The sequence below is a fragment of the Geotrypetes seraphini genome, chromosome 5 (assembly GCF_902459505.1).
Source record: "Geotrypetes seraphini chromosome 5, aGeoSer1.1, whole genome shotgun sequence".
In the NCBI taxonomy this organism is placed as follows: Eukaryota; Metazoa; Chordata; class Amphibia; order Gymnophiona; family Dermophiidae; genus Geotrypetes; species Geotrypetes seraphini.
Window position 1 is genome coordinate 264,779,353 of NC_047088.1, and position 12,048 is coordinate 264,791,400.

A 12,048-nucleotide genomic window follows, 5' to 3' on the forward strand; every position below is an offset into this window, starting at 1 on the left:
CTATCTATACCCTTCAATCCCTTTTTCTTCTAGGAATCTATCCAAACCTTCTTTGAAACCATTTAATGTGTTCCTGCCTTTAATGTGTTAACCATCTTTAAACTTATAGTTATATGCAATTCAGTATTCTAATATATTACAAATCCATGTAGCAGCTTCAGAAGTCCACATGTCATTATCAGAATGTAGAACTCTTTCAAATTTAACTGTATCATTCCCCTTAAGAAACCATAGGCTGCTCACACTGATCTATACACTCCTTCAATTTTACTGCATCCTCAAAGTTTAAAGTCCTGTTTTCATAAGTAACCCACATAATTGCCAGGTATATTAGTCCATATCTAGCTCCTAATGATCTTAACTGTGGACGCAATTCTAAAAGCTGTTTTCTTTTGTATGCTGTCACTTTTGCAAAATCTGGCATAATATATATCTTTGAATCTTGGCACTTAAGATTTTTGTTCTCTTTTGCAAGTTTAATAATTTCTGCAACCTGCTGATAACGTAGCAATTTATAGATCAGTGGACGCGGTCTTCTCTGACTGTTTAATCTTCTTGTTGGGACCTGATGTGCCCTTTGTATTTCCAACGGATAGAAACATTTAATTGGCAGGATTTTTGGCAGAAAATTAGCAAGAAACGCTATAGGATCATTTTTTTCAATCCCTTCCGGAATCCCAATCAGCCTCAAATTATTTCTCCTTTCACGGTTAGATAAATCTTCCAGCTCCCTCTTTAATAAATCTATTTCTTTATGATCTTTTTTATAAATTAATATTTCTGCTTCTGTGTTCTCAGCACGTTTCTTAAGCTGATCTAACTTTACATCCACTAACTGCATTCTTTTGGTAAGATTTGCCACTTCATCTTTAACTTCCTGAATGTTTTTTGCATTTTCTAATACTATTTCTTTTATCTGCTGCAGTTCTTTCATTAAATCCCTGTTTTCAATTTCTTCCGTTGGCAGTGGAACCGTTGATGGGGAAGTTGAATCTAACTTTGATCTCTTAACACTTCCCGATCCTGATCCCACCGAAATACTTTTGTTTTGCTTACCCGACGCCATTACCCTAACAAAATATATACTCCGATGTGACTCACAAGTATTTTAAATGTCTATATATTTCTATAAATAGCCTTTCTCAGCGGAGCCGATCATTCACTCGACCATTCCGGTGCGCTCCAAAGCTACACCCCTCCCAAACTGCATTTTTCCCTTTCAGTACTTCAGCCCCACAAGGTCAAACACCATATTAGGATTTGGAGGCATTCTATGAAACCAAAGCAAATGTAAGAGTATTTTTTCAGTCGACCTATTAAGGGACCCTTTTACCAATCTTTATGCAACTCATTCCCACATGCTGAGCTAAAATGGCCAGTTTTTGCTATTAATGGCCCCGTGCTGTGGCCATTAGCGCATGAGACCCTACCACCAACCCTTTATGTAGGCGGCAAGGGCTCACGGGCTAAGCATGTGCTAATTTGGAGCTGCGCTAATTGACTAGCACAAAATTCAGCCCTCTCTACCCCAGACCTGCCCCTAGCATTTTTTAGCATCCAAAAATTACCATGGGGCTTCTCATTGCCCTCCAAGTAAATATTAATAATAATAGCTTTATTTATATTCCGCCTTACTTTACAGTTCAGGGCGATTTACATCTAAGAGAAGCTACATAGTATGAAGTGTGAAATTACATCAGACAAATATAAGGACTGTCGGTCACTAAAATTTAAACAAACTTGTCAAATAAATAAGTCTTCAATGATTTTCTGAATGTTTGATATGAAAGTGAGTTCAAAAGTAAATCACTTAAGGTTTTATTCCAAAGCCCTGCTTAAAATGATAATGTTTTATCAAGATATCTTTTGAATCAACATTCTTTAAGAGTTGGAAATAAGAACGAAGACATTCTACAAGTGAAACAAATTTTGTCCAAGAGATCAAAATGTTTGAAAAGATAGGAAGGTTTTGTAGCACAAACAACCACGTTTGAATAAAACTCTCGCCTCAACCGGCAACCAATGTCATTTCCTATAATATGGTGTAATATGTTCAAATTTCTTTAAGCCAATTGGACAATTCTCAATCTCTTGATAGTTTTTTTGTAAGATCCCATTTTTCACTGCAGTAAGCAAACGTCAGTGCTTACTAAAGCTTGGTAAAAGGCCCCTTACTTCTTTCTTTTTCCATTTATTATCTGCTTATTACCTAAGCTGAGTACAACAACAACAAAAAAACCCCAAATAAAAACGTTCAAGCATAAAACAAAATATGCCTTTCATTAAAAACAACTGCCAACAGGACAGAGCACTCTACATTTATACCCCAAGGCCTGCACTAGCTGCTTTCAAAAGGCTGTAAAGCAGAGAGCAACCTGTTCCAAGACATAAGGACATAAGAACATAAACAGTGCCTCTGCTGGGTCAGTCCAGAGGTCCATCGTGCCCAGCAGTCTGCTCATGCGGCGGCCAATCAGGTTCAGAACCTGTATGTTAATCCTCTATCTATACCCTTCTATCTCCTTTTCCTTCAGGAAATCATCCAAACCCTTCTTGAACCCCAATACCGTACTCTGTCCTATCACATCCTCTGGAAGCGCATTCCAGGAGTCCACCACCCTTTGGGTGAAGAAGAACTTCCTGGTTCTGAATCTGTCCCCTCTCAATTTTTCCGAATGCCCTCTCGTTCTTATAGTTTTTGAAAGTTTGAAGAATCTGTCCCTCTCCATGCCCCTCATGATGTTGTAAGTCTCTATCATGTCATAAGAACATAATAAACGCCTTCACCGAATCAGACCTTTTGGTCCATCCAGTCCGGTGACCCGCACATGCGGAGGCCAAGCCAGGTGTTTCCCGATGAAGACCTGTTTACCCATATCCATCAATGTGATTTGCAAGAAGGTGTGCATCCAACTTGCCCTTGAAACCGAGAATGGTGGTCTCTGTCACAACCTCCTCCGGGAGAGCATTCCAAGCGTCCACCACTCATATGTCCCCTCTAAGTCTCCGTTTTTCTAGGGAAAAGATTCCTAACTTCTCCAATCTTTCAGCGTATGAAAGGTTTTCCATACCTTTTATGAAGCGCGTTGCTTTTTTCTGAACCCTCTCGAGCATCGCCATATCTTTCTTAAGGTACGCCCCCACTGAAAAGACACCTCCCAACAAGAGCTGAAGCAATTCTAGTTCAAGACGGTTCCTACAATGCCTATTTTGTTGAGTTTGGCTAGTAATAATGGAAGGAGGTGGCTATGTCAAACTGAAGGAGGATTGCTTGATTTTGGTGATTAATGGTGGTGGTGAACGGCACCCCCTCCGAAATGACGGAGGTGATTAGTGGAGTACCACAGGGCTCAGTCTTGGGCCCAATCCTATTCAACATCTTTATAAGAGACTTGGCAGAAGGGCTTCGAGGTAAAATAACATTATTCGCCGATGACGCCAAACTGAGTAATGTAGTGGGCAAATGCACAACAGACGAAGATTCAGTGCCCGACAACATGATGCACGACCTACTCCTACTGGAGCGATGGTCTAGGACATGGCAACTCAACTTCAATGCCAAAAAATGCAAAGTTATGCACCTGGGCAGCCAGAATCCATGCAAGTCTTATACCCTTAATGGCGAGATCCTAGCAAAAACGGTAGCAGAACGAGACTTGGGGGTAATCGTCAGTGAGGACATGAAGTCTGCCAATCAAGTGGAGCAGGCTTCGTCCAAGGCAAGACAAATCATGGGCTGCATACGAAGGGGTTTCGTCAGTCGTAAGGCGGAAGTCATTATGCCATTGTATAGATCCATGGTGAGGCCCCACCTGGAATACTGTGTGCAATTCTGGAGGCCGCATTATCGCAAGGATGTGCTGAGACTGGAGTCGGTGCAAAGAATGGCCACCCGGATGGTCTCGGGACTCAAGGATCTACCATACGAAAAACGGCTTGACAAATTACAGCTATACTCGCTCGAGGAGCGCAGAGAGAGGGGGGACATGATCGAGACGTTCAAGTATCTTACGGGCCGCATCGAGGCGGAGGAAGATATCTTCTTTTTCAAGGGTCCCACGACAACAAGAGGGCATCCGTTGAAAATCAGGGGCGGGAAACTACGAGGTGACACCAGGAAATTCTTTTTCACTGAAAGAGTGGTTGATCGCTGGAATAGTCTTCCACTACAGGTGATTGAGGCCAGCAGCGTGCCTGATTTTAAGGCCAAATGGGATCGGCACATGGGATCTATTCACAGGGCAAAGGTAGGGGAGGGACATTAAGGTGGGCAGACTAGATGGGCCGTGGGCCCTTATCTGCTGTCTATTTCTATGTTTCTATGTTTCTAATGTCAATAAAAGGACCTCTGTGCTATGATTTGAGCAGAATCCAAATTGGCCATATCGATTGTGCATAGCTGTTCACTGTGCTTCAGCTAATGTACAGAGGCTGTCTACACAGTGAGTGGGCTGAGAACCTGGGGATCTGGCTTTGATTCTCACTGCAGCTTCTTGTGACCCTGACCAACCCTCTGTTGCCACTAGGGCAGATAAAGTACCTGTATAAAGTATATGAAAACCGCTTTCACTGTACCCAAAGAAAGGTGGTATATCAAATCCATGCCCAGATTACAATAATTTCTAGTTTAGAAAAAATGATCCACAGAGAGAGAAGAAGAGATACTTAGAGAAAAAGAGGATGGATACCCATGATCCTGTGCATGAGAGACATGTAATATCACAAGGAAAGCCTTTTCTAGGTGCATTTTATTCAAGTGATGGTGCCTATTGGGGAGCCTTATCTGTCTCTCTGTCCTTCTGTCTGTCTGTACGCAGAGGCACAGAGACACAGAAATACAGATAGGCACATGAATATATGCCTCAGAGAGCTCTTGTCACCCTAACAAGAAACACTTTACCATGTCAAGTTCCCAAACAGACATGCATGAATTTGCAAATGGAGAGAGAGGAAACGCTCCATTCTGACATATGATCAGGGTAATTTTATATAGTTTGCTAAAAGTTTGGCATCAAATGGAAATTAACAGTAATTAAGCACCAAAGCTTTTATTAATGGGAAGAAAGATAGGAAATTATTTATTAAATGATATGTGTTTAATACATAATATGAAAGGAGTGGGAGGGAGGGAGATAAACTTTATAATTTGATTTATTGCTGAATATTAATATTAATAATAATAACTTTATTTTTGTATACCGCAATACCACAAGCAGTTCAGAGCGGTTTACAGAGGAAGAGACTGTACACAGACAGCGATGTTACAGAGAAAAAATTTCAAATTACATTGGTAAGTCGGGAGTAGTTAGGTATATCCGGAAGTGTATGAATATAAGAATGATATGTTGTACTTAAAGTGTTATATGAAGGAAAATCAAGTGTGTATTTATAAGATCATATATGACTTTTTCTAATACACTTGTTGAGATATGAAAAACTGAATAAAGAAATTTAAAAAAAAAAAGTGTTTCAGAGATGTTACAAGGCAGGGAGGAATCAGAGGAATTTATCAAAGAGGTGGAGGGGCATAATCAAAAAAAGCGTCTAAGTCCCCTTTTGACCTAAGTCCCTAAACGTTCAACCCAGAAGCAGGGAAAGTGTCCATAACCAAAACAAACATCCATGTTTTGATTATGGCCTTCCTCTGCCAAAACGCCCAATCTCCACTACGTCTAAAGGTACACCCACACCACGTCTACACATTTTAGCCATAATGAAACAAAACAACGTCTAAGCCACAAACGTCCAACAGAAGGGCTTTTAGGTGAAGGAGGAGCCAGTCCTTCGCCTAAAAGCTGGATTCTGTAACCGGTGTCTGTCAAAAACAACACCGGTTACAGAATTCCCCCCTCCCCTCAACCATCCAGGCAGGAGGGTGCCCAAGCCCTCCTGCCATGGCAAACTGCGACCCCCCCCTCCCGACAACATCGGGGCATGAGGGAGCTCAAGCCCTCTTGCCCCGGCCAACCGCAGCACCCCCGACATATCGGGGCAAGAGGGAGCCCAAGCCCTCTTGCCCCGCCGACTCCCCGACACCCCGACTCGATCGGGGCAAGAGGGAGCACAAGCCCTCTTGCCCTGCTGCAGCCGCAACCCCCCCGACTCGATCAGGCCAGGAGGGAGCTCAAGCCCTCCTGGCCCGGGCGACCCCCCTACACCCACCCCCACTACATTACGGGCAGGAGGGATCCCAGGCCCTCCTGCCCTCGACGAACCCCCCTCCCCCCAACATCCGCCCCCCCCCCCCGAACCCCCGACCGCTCCCCCCGGCCGACCCACGAAGAGACTCCGCAGGAGGATGAGGCAAATGCATGGTGTCGAGGTACTCCTTGGAGTACCGAGAACCGGAGTCCAAGGTAATGTCCAGGTCATCCGCCATCTGCCGGAGGAAGGACGAAAAGGATAACTGGTCCGCCAGCACAGGCCTACGAGACGGACTGGACGAAGTCGAGGCCTCGGGATCCATAGAGACCTGTGATGGACAGGGTGAATATGAGCCACAGGGATCCTCGAACTCCGGACCCGGAGGAGGAGACACATCCGACGAGGAATACACCATACGAGGCAACTTCTTCTGCGGGGAGACTGTAGAGTGCCGAGAGGAGTGCCTCGAAGAATGCCTGGACCGATGCCCCTCCCGATGCCTGGAAGGGGATCTAGAGCGATGATGTTTAGAATGGTCCCCAGAAGCCTCCCACGAGTAGATGGGTACCCGAGGCGGTAGAGCGCAGAGGCAGGAGATTCGACGCCTCTCGAGAAGCAGTCCAGGCCTGATAAGGAGTGCGGAAGAACTCTTCCTGTTTGCGATGCCCAGGGCTTCAATTACTCGAAGAGGGATTCCACACCTCTTCGTCCGGAGGCGTAATGGGCTCTAAAGGGGGCATGTCACTAAAAGAGGCCCGCCTCGAGGGACAGGCCGCCAAGCGCCGCTCCTTCTCGCCGAGCAGTGAGAGCGAACGGCGAGGAGGAGGCGGAAGGGGCGGTCCGCCCCCCAGAGGCGGAACCGGCTGGTCACCCTGGATCGTGGCCAGCAACTTGGGTCCCATGGTGGTCATGAGCTCGACAAACTGAGCCTCCAAAAGGGACTGCAACGAAGCCGACAAGGAGGGAGCCGCACCTAAAGTGGGACCTCCTGAACGGTCTTCGCGCTCCTTCGTGGTCGAGTGCTTTTGCTTGGAAGCCTTTGGCACTTTGAAAACCACCGGAGGAATGGGAGGAGGAGGTACCTGATCCGAGGAGACGGAGGAAGGCACTGGAGCAGCAGGCGGAGCCGAAGCCGGGACAAAAGAAGCCGGCTTCAGGAGATTCGATGCAGCAGAAGCGGCGAGAGGCTTCACCGGTGCAGACGAAGTGCTGGTCGAAGTCGAAGCTGAGGGTTCCTGAGCAGCTTCCATCTTGAACATCGACTCCCACAAAAACAGCGACGCTTAAACGCACATGCTGTGAGAGTGGAACAAGGCCGGCACGATTTCGGGAAATGTTCTGGACCAAGACACTGCAGGCAGCGTCGATGCAGGTCCATCAACGAAATTGCACCCTGGCACTTGCTACACTTTTTAAAACCAGTAATTGGCTGGGACATAGGCCGAAAAAGCTCCGCCGCAAGATCGAAGGAGCGGGGCCTGAGCCACGCGGCCGACCCGGTCGAAGCACCAGAAGAAATTTTTTTTTTAAAAAAATAAGAAACCAAATGAAGAAAGCACACGATAAAGAGAAAATAAACTCAAAACCGCGGCGATTAAGAAGGCAAAAAAACGGGTTCAATTGGCGCAGAATTGAAGTAAAACTTCTCAGCTCCGCGGAAAGAAAAGAACTGAGGAGACGCGCCCAGACCATCGGGCGGGAAGGCACTGGCGCCTGCGCGGTGCGGGCATCTCGAAACTTCTGAGTTTCTGCAAGCAAGTATGCTTGTGAGACGTCCGTATCGGGGCTCTGTCGGATGACATCACCCACTAGTGAGAATACCTGCCTGCTTGTCCTGGGATAATCACAGATGTCCACTACACTGGGGAATCCCTTTGGGTAAATTTGGCCAGAGGAAAGGACAAATGCCTCTATCTTGGCATAATATACAGACCCCCAAAACAACAGGATGACCTAGATATGGAATTAATCGGAGATATAGAGAATATCACCTTGCGGGGGACACAGTATTGTTAGGTGACTTCAACATGCCTGATGTGGATTGGGACACGCTTTCCTCTGCTTCCGGCAGCAGCAGGAGGCTATTAAACTCTATGAAGGGAGCAAGACTCAGGCAACTGGTGTTGGAACCAACAAGGGATCAGGCAATACTGGACCTGATACTTACCAATGGAGAAAGTGTCACAGAGGTCTCGGTGGGCGACACATTGGCCTCCAGTGACCACAACATGGTATGGTTCAATCTCAGGAAAGGTTTCACTAAATCTACCACACTGACCAAGGTCCTCAAATTCAAGGACACAAACTTCAAAGAAATGGGAGACTTCGTTCACCAGGCGCTACAAAGCCAAGCAGAAACCGATAACGTGGAAGAAATGTGGTCGACTTTGAAAGCCACCATACAAGAAGCAACAAACCGCTATGTTAAATCAGTAAGTAAACGGTGATGGAACAATAGCACAGTGGTTCTCTGCGGAGATTTCGGACCTCATCAAGGAGAAGAAAAAAGCATTCATCTCTTACAAACAATCAGGGAAACAGGACTCTAGGGAAGTCTATCTGGCCAAGTCAAAAGCCGTCAAAACAGCAGTTAGGGAGGCCAAATTCCGCTTGGAGGAGTCTCTAGCGAAGAACATCAAGAAAGGAGATAAATCCTTCTTCAGGTATATCAGTGACAGAAATAAGAACTCAAGCGGGATAGTATGTCTTAGGAAACCAGACGGAGACTATGTACAAGCGGACTCGGAAAAAGCCCAACTGGTAAATGAATACTTCTGCTCAATCTTCACCCGCGAGGCGCCAGGACTCGGCCCTCAGCTACAGACAAGGGTTGACGCAGATGACCCGTTTAGTAATTTCGAGTTTACACCCAGCGGTATCTACTGCGAGCTGTCAAAGCTTAAGGTTAACAAGGCAATGGGGCCTGACAACCTACACCCCAGGGTGCTCAGGGAGTTATGTGATGTCTTGGCGGAACCGCTATCCGCGCTCTTCAATCTCTCCCTTAGTACGGGTAATGTCCCGTTGGACTGGAAGACTGCTAACGTCATTCCACTCCACAAGAAAGGCTCCAAGATGGAAACAGCAAACTACAGACCGGTGAGTCTCATATCAATAGGGTGCAAACTAATGGAAACTCTAATCACACGCCAATTGGATACGATCCTGAACGAGGAGAATCTACGGGATCCCCGTCAACATGGATTTACTAAGGAGAGATCCTGCCAATCCAACCTGATCAGCTTCTTTGACTGGGTGACGAGGAAGCTGGATGTTGGGGAGTCCCTGGACATCGTATACCTGGACTTCAGTAAAGCATTCGATAGCGTACCACACCACAGGTTGCTGAGCAAGATGAGTTCTATAGGATTGGGCAACACATTGACGAAATGGGTTGGGAACTGGCTTGGAGATAGGCTTCAGAGGGTAGTGGTGAACGGCACCCCCTCTGAAATGACGGAGGTAATCAGTGGAGTGCCGCAGGGCTCGGTCCTGGGCCCAATCCTATTCGACATCTTTATAAGAGACTTGGCAGAAGGGCTGCGAGGTAAAATAACATTATTAGCCGATGACGCCAAACTAAGCAATGTAGTGGGCAAAAGCACAACAGACATAAATTCAAGGTCCGACAACATGATGCACGACCTACTCCTACTGGAGCGCTGGTCTAGGTCCTGGCAACTCAGCTTCAATGTCAAAAATTGCAAAGTCATGCACCTGGGCAGCCAAAATCCATGCAAGACTTGCACCCTTAATGGCGAGATCCTAACAAGAACTGAAGCAGAACGAGACTTAGGGGTGATCGTCAGTGAGAATATGAAGACTGCCAATCAAGTGGAGCAAGCTTCATCCAAGGCAAGGCAAATCATAGGTTGCATACGCAGGAGTTCCCATTATGCCATTGTATAGATCCATGGTGAGGCCCCACCTGGAATACTGTGTGCAATTCTGGAGGCCGTATTACCGTAAGGATGTGCTGAGACTGGAGTCGGTCCAGAGTATGGCCACCCGGATGGTCTCGGGACTCAAGGATCTCCCGTACGAGGAACGGCTGGATAAGTTGCACTCGAGGAACGCAGAGAGAGGGGTGACATGATCGAGACATTCAAGTATCTCATGGGCCGCATCGAGGTGGAAGAAGATATCTTCTTTTTCAAGGGTCCCGCGGCAACAAGGAGGCATCCGTGGAAAATCAGGGGTGGGAAACTGCATGGAGACACCAGGAAATTATTTTTCACTGAAAGGGTGATTGATCGCTGGAATAGTCTTCCACTTCAGGTGATTGAGGCCAGCAGCGTGCCTGATTTTAAGGCCAAATGGGATAGACACATGGGATCTATTCACAGAGAAAGGTAGGGGAGGGTCATTGGGGTGGGCAGACTAGATGGGCCATGGCCCTTATCTGCCGTCTATTTCTATGTTTCTATGATCAGGCTTTTTGATCATCCAAGTAGCCATTTAGGACACTTTTTAGATGGTTTTTTTTTTTATTATTATTAACCCCATAGGTTTTAATTGATTTCCTAAGTTTAATTGATTGTACTTGTTGATGCATTTATTGTAAGTTTGAAAAATGAATATTTTATTAAAAAAAACCACCAAAGCAGGAGAAAACCAGCAGTTAGGTGCCGTTCTATAAACTAGCCACCTAAGTGTTCTAGCAGATTCTATAAAAAGGGGGCCATTGGCAATGCAAGTGCATTCCCACTCTTTATGTGTCATTAAGTTCAATGCAGATTACATAACAAAGAAATCTGGGAACTTTCACAGTAATAACATGGAAAACCAATTACCTTAGTCAAGTTTTCAAACATTTCCTAAATAATTAGACTTCTAGATGAGACATTCAACATGCTTGCTACTATATACGAGAGACAGAGGAATAGCTCTCAGCTTAGTTAGCATCTCAGAAGTAGGAAAGATTATAAACTTTACTGAATATTTTCACTTAGGCATCTAACTGCTGCATTTAGGAACTGCTGACTTCGACTCATATTCTATAACACATTAGGTGCATAAATTTGCTGTTATAGAATACTAGATTTTATTAAATTGCCCCTAAAAGTTCACTTTCCAACTTGTTGCAATTCATTTTGTATTTCTCTTTGCTCTATGCCAGTGTTTCTCAACTTTTTCAAGCCAAGTACCCCTAAGTCTAACAAATATCAACCGAATACCCCTGCTTAAGCTCTGCCCCAAATCCGCACAGGCTCTGCCCCGACCCCACCCCCATAATATTAGTACTAATTGAAATGCAATTTTTTCCATCCATTTTTCATATATACACAATATAATCTTACTAATACATAATGGTAACCACAAAATTTAAAAAAACACAAAGCACACTACAAACACAAAATGTTCATTTTCATTTATATTCATTTTTTTTCAAAGAGATCAAGTCAGATAACTTTAAAATATACAATGTCACCTCAGTAACAACTATAGAAAAATATAGACAGCAGATATAAATTCTCAAAACTGACACATTTCGATCACTAAATTGAAAATAAAATCATTTTTCCTACCTTTATTGTCTGGTGATTTCATGAGTCTCTGGTTGCACTTCCTTCTGACTGTGCATCCAATATTTCTTTCTTTCTGCCTCATGCATGCTTCCTCTCCTCTGGACCTCATTCCCTTCCCCAACTAACATCTCTTTCTGTCCCTCCATAAGTCCAACTTTTCTTCCTCTCTCCTCTACCCCTATTGACAACATGTCTCCCTCTCTCTCTCTCACTGTCCATCTGTCTTGAGAGATCCAGACATCTCTCCCACCCACCCCTACTGCCACAGCCAACATTTCTCCCTCTCTCCCCCCCCAAATCATGTGCAGCATTTTTCACCTCTGCCCACCAGCCCATGCCCATTTCTCCTTCTATCACCCCTCTCTAACACAACACC

General features: G+C 45.3%; 1 protein-coding gene across 3 annotated transcripts in view; it reads right to left on the reverse strand.

The window, feature by feature from the left end:
- Positions 1–12,048, reverse strand: part of CFAP65 (cilia and flagella associated protein 65) — a 351,728-nt gene that overhangs the window by 303,518 nt on the left and 36,162 nt on the right. The gene's annotated exons all lie outside the window — the stretch shown is intronic.